Here is a 5764-nt window from a genome sequence, read left to right on the forward strand (position 1 = left end):
CATGAGAGATGGGAGATAAGCCCATGTGAGTTATTCTTCAGTCTCTTACTTAATGATATCTATTCCTGATGTTTAGAAAATGTTTTTTTATATATTATATATAAGCTTTGACAGAGTGTGATGTAGTCTTTCTCTTTTCTTTTCTTTTCTTTTCTTTTCTTTTCTTTTCTTTTCTTTCTTTTCACCAGAGCTTCTCTTTCCAACAGCTCAATAGCATCAGTAAACACACAGACACATGTTTGTGTTGTGGTGGCACAAATGAGTGTACTCATGTGCACACTTCACCTTTACCTGCTGTGCTCTATCCAATTCCCCGCTTTAAATCAGGCTTTGATGGATCAAAATATGATTGCAACCTAAAACATTATGCGTTTCCCCTTGGAATGTTCTAGGCATACCATACATCCCTATTTGATCAGGGGAGGCCTGTGGCACACAACGTGCCCAGGCACTACACTTGTGGACTCTAGGGGTCCCATCTGTATGAGGGAAAGGAAATATGAAGGAAATAGGGGGAAGTGGGGGGGAGGGGTGGAGAGGGAGAGACTGGGAGGAAGCATGGTCCAGAGATCCAGTTTCAGGATAAATGCTTCCTGTTTCTGAGGGGAAGGGATGGGAGAAGTGCAATGAACAGGGACACAGAGAAAAGGTGGGGCTGCCTGCCCCGGCCAGTTGGACCATCTCCTCCACCATTGCTTGCACTGGACGAACTCTCATCCCTTCAGGCAGTTGAGTGATGAACATCACTACAAAAAAGGTCCACAACCACCCTGATATTACACACTCTTTGGATCCATATGCTCGTTCAGACTAGCGATTGTTGATTAGCATCTGTTGGGCTGTGAGCTGGCCTTGTTCTGACAACAGGTCCGAAAGACATTTGCTTTTTACATAACAAAACTGCACTTGACCACACCCTGCCTCCACAAGTAGGAAATAAAAATGAATGTTTTGTTTAAATGTGAGGTGATGGTACATAGCATGTGCAATGTTTGGTACTGTACATCAGTTATGCAAGTTGCATTTAAATTTTGAAAAAGTTGCAAAATAAAACATGTAATTGATACACGTTCTATATGTCAGTCCCCCCCAGGATTTCGCGGGCCTTTTTTGTGATTGTTGCGGGCTAAAATATCTGATGTTCCGAGGGTTTTTCAAAAAAATTGTGATGAAAGTTGCAGTGTTTTTTAGGTTTTTGTTGCGATTACATTGTGGGAGGAGGTGAAAGTTGCGAGAAATTGTTGCGATTTTCTCTTTTTGTGATTAAACTTGAGTGATATGTTAAATATTAGGTTTTACTGAAAAACTATTGATTAAAAGAACAAAGACACTGGGAAATGGTCCTATAAACAACTTTACCAATATAAAAGATTACCAGGACTACAAAAATGCAGAAAAATAGGCTTTACTTATCCAAATGCACTTGTTGGTTCAAAAGTTAAAGTGCCTATGCACTTTAACTTTTGAACCAACAGGTGCATTTGGATAAGTAAAGCCTATTTTTCACAGCACAACATGAAGTCACCTTAAAATATAATATAAATGCCTCAGCTTTCATGTAAGAAAAAAAAAAACCCTAATACTAGTACTGTGTGCAGGCAGTCTCTCCTGAAGACTAAATTAAACAATAATTATAAACTAATAAAATAAATGGCTCAGGCTTCATAGAAGAAAAAAAACAATTTGAACAGAATCTCACAGTATGATGCTGAAGCTGCCTAAACAATGGAAAATAAAATACCATTTTGACAAAAATGTTGGCATCCATTAATTTCTTGTATTAAGTAAAAAATAATGTAAAGTGCACACAGTCCTTCACTGTAAACATAACACACTTTCAGTAACAGAATTTAAGCCTACATAAACACTGACTCGCACACAGTGTTGCCAGATACTGCTGACGTTTTCCAGCCCAAAATATGTTCAAAACCCGCCAAAATGCACTTAAAACTGCCCAATCTGGCAACACTGCTCGCTAGTTTGTCGACATCACCTCAAGACGACACCAACGATTGATCAAATTTGCGGGAAAGTTGCGGTGATTGGATATAATTGCAACACCGCCCTGAATTCGTGGGGATTGGTTGAATTTGCGTTGAAGTTGCAAATCGCAACATCGCGAAATCCTGGAGGGTCTGATGTGTATCAATTCTATGCATGTAGCAATTCTACATGTAATTGATAATTTGCTGTCACTTGCAAATACTTGAGTAACCAAATATTCATGTCAATCACTATCTTTGAGATTTTATTTTACACAGTCCCTCATAATTTAGAGTTTCTCTTTGTTCATGTGACTTTTGCTTGCAAGTTTACTTCCGGTGAATGAAGTGCTGGTCAGGCAAACCAGTTTGGCTGCTGGCATGCAAAGAGCCTAGTGAAACTGTCTCCGACTATTTTCGCAGTTAAGAGGCCAATTCTCTTTGCAATGGGATTGAGCCTTACACACTAGTAAAGGATTTTTCCAATATGAAAACTTATCCATCTGTTGAGTTCCCTGACATCTCAAAGTACCTGGTGCTGCAGACATCATTCTACATGGACAACCAGATGAAAACTTGGAAGAGCATGGAGGCTGACAACTTTTTATATATGGCTGGCTTAAAGATCTTGGTGATCAAGATAAATCCTGTCCCGTTTTTTTGCCCGCGTATGTAAGCATTTTTTGGGGTTTTGTACACGTCTTTGCAGTGGTTGCTAGGACGCTACAAGAATTGGTATCAAGTGTAAACAAACTACAGCTGCTCAATTCTAAATCCTCCCTGCTCTTCTCTTCCAGCAAGGAAGAGAAGGATGAGGGTTTTTTTTTTTTATTTATTAAAATTGAGAAAATGCAATAGTGTGGCCTAGTGTAGGTAACACTAGGCCACAGATCTACATAGTCATTCCAATTGTTTAGAGGAATTTTGTACGGATCATAACCACTAATAAATTCTAATTTCTGCATATATCTATCCTTTAATTCTTTCTTACTACCAGATTACTTGGATAATCCAAGTCAAGCTTTTTTTAAGCTATAGTTTTCTTCAAACTACAGCCATCTGACATCTTCAATATCGCTTGTCTTCAGTATGTAAACAAAGTTCACTTGTCCCCCAGGACAAGGGTAGCAGTGGTTGTTAATGCAAGTGTGCCATCAGTGCAAGGGGTCTATACTTGACTTATTGACTGGAATAAATTTACACAGTTTGGTGGATGAATTGTCACTTTAAAAAATGTCTTTGTAAATTCCAACACAGATTGAACAGTTTGTGTGCCTCTCCTCAGAACAAGAAGTCATGGGAGATGTTTGATGAGATGATCAAAACTGCAGAAGATTTCTACCAGTCACTTGGATTACCCTACCGCAGCATTGTTAACATTTGTCTCTGGTCAGTCGTCTTTTTTTTTTTTTTTTTAATCTCATCTCATTATCTCTAGCCGCTTTATCCTGTTCTACAGGGTCGCAGGCAAGCTGGAGCCTATCCCATCTGACTACGGGCGAAAGGCGCTAACCACTACACCACCGGGTACACAAGTTTTTTTAAATTAATTTTGGGTTTTCTGAAATCAAGACAGGGTCACAGTTCTACATATCGAGTCAAAATTTACTTCCAGCACATCTGATATTTGGTTAAATGTTCCTTAGTAAGTTTCATCTTGACTAGACACTTTTTGTAGTCATCAACAAGCTTCTGTCAGAATTCTGGTTGGATATTTGTCCACTTTTCTTGGCAGAATTGGTAGAGTTCAATTAAATTTTGTGTTTCCTGTCACAAACATGACTTTTAAAGTATAGTCAGTATATTTTTGTAAGGCTTGAGGTCAGGGCATGTTTGAAGCTTAATGTTGGCCTGCTTTATCCACAACCAGCTTTGATGTGTTTGGGTTCATTGTCCTGTTTGAACACAGCTTCTGATGGTTCGTGGTTATGCTGAAGAGTTCTGAGGTTTTTCATTATTCCATCTACTTGGTGTGCAATGCACTACTACCACTGGCAGAAAAACAGAGCATGCCACCACTCTGTGCACAAACAACTCTATCTTTGTCTCGTCTGACCGTAAAACTTTCCTCCAGAAGACTTTCTCTTTGTCCATCTTGTCAGTTGCAAAGTTTACTCAAGCTTGAAGATGTTGATTTGAAGCAGGGACTTTCTTAGATGGCAACCTCTCAGTCCATGGTGATGTAAAACTTGCTTGACTGTAGACGGTGTTCCAGCAGCTTCCAGTTCATTGGAGGTCTGTGTCTTGGCGGTTCCTGGCCATCTGAACCTACTTCCTCTCAGCTGAGAGTTTGGGTCTTCCAGCATAATCTGCAGTTGTTTAGCTCCAAGATACATTCCTGAGTGTGTAAATCTATGATCCTCTTTCAGATCTGCACTGAGCTCCTTGGACTTTCCAGTTGTACTGTGTGTTGGTCAGTCCAGTGAGTGCCAAACCTTTTTATGTTGTGCATAGAGAAGCTACCAGCTGTCGTCAATCAGGATCACCAACAGGTAGTTAAGAGGCCTTGGTTTTGGCAAGTTAGACATTTTGGAACTTTCAGCACCATTCAATTAATAATCTAAGTGGGTGTATGTAAACGTTTGACTTGTATGCATACTCTTGACCCTGTGTGATTTTAGAAACCCAAAAATAAATTGAAACTTTTGCATCAGATTATTTTTTTCTATTAAATATGTATGGTGTATCATCATTCTGCCACAAAAAAGCTCAAAACTCATTGAAAGCCCAGTATTGCCATGAGGTTTGTCTGTGTATGTAAACTTCTGATCACAACTGCATTTATAGTATTAGCACAAAGATGCTATAATGGTGATTTTTGCCATATTTAATATATTTATTAAAGGTATGAATATGATTGAAATTGGCATTATAGCATCATTGTGCTAATACAATTAATGTTTAGCATTATAGTATTAGCAAAGTTAAATATGGTTGAAAAAGCCATATTATATTCTGGTGGTTTTGCAAGAGAATTGAACCTCTCAGAAATATTTTGTAGGGTCTTTGAACCATGCAGCCAGTAAGAAGCTGGACTTGGAGGCATGGTTCCCAGGCTCTCAGGCTTTTAGGGAGCTGGTGTCCTGCTCCAACTGCACCGACTATCAAGCTCGCCGCTTACGTATATGCTATGGTCAGACAAGGATAAGGTAAAGCTGTATTCTCTAGAGAGAAAAATGCTCTTAAGAAAGGTGGTGGTATGAATAATTTCATACTTGTGGAAAATATTAATAATCCATTTATTTATTTATTTATTTATTTATTTATTTTTGCAAGGCTGAGTTTGTGCACATGCTCAATGCAACCATGTGTGCTGCTACACGTGTAATATGTGCCATTCTGGGGAAACTACCAGACTGCAGAGGGCGTAACCATTCCAGAGCTACTCAGGCAGTTCATGCCTCCAGGTAATCATATTTATACATGTTAACATATGTCAATATATTTTGAGTGAATTTTATTTTAATTTTAATTTTTCCTTTGGAGATTCTCAGGTTTAGTGATGAATATTACTGAAACCAAGCCTTTGCTGACCTTGTTGTTTACTGTAATTATTGTACTGTAATTACTTGTTTACTGTAATTACTGTAATTACTTGTTTACTGTAATTATGATCCGGCAGCTATTTACACCGGATCCAGTGTAAATAGCTGCCGGAGCCAACGTCCGAGGTTCCGGAGCGCGCTCCAGCTTGCTCTCCCTCAAATTAAGCAGCGCGCGCCGGCTTGCTCTCCCTCAAATTAAGCAGCATGCTCCGGCTTGCTCTCCCTCAAATTAAGCAG

At 39.1% G+C, this 5764-nt stretch overlaps 1 pseudogene; it reads left to right on the forward strand.

The window, feature by feature from the left end:
- The first annotated feature begins 626 nt into the window (after window positions 1-626).
- LOC132895874 (serine--tRNA ligase, cytoplasmic-like) lies at window positions 627-5412 on the forward strand (annotated as a pseudogene).
- The last annotated feature ends 352 nt before the right edge of the window (window positions 5413-5764 follow it).

This window comes from Neoarius graeffei, chromosome 13 (assembly GCF_027579695.1).
Source record: "Neoarius graeffei isolate fNeoGra1 chromosome 13, fNeoGra1.pri, whole genome shotgun sequence".
NCBI classification, from domain to species: domain Eukaryota; kingdom Metazoa; phylum Chordata; class Actinopteri; order Siluriformes; family Ariidae; genus Neoarius; species Neoarius graeffei.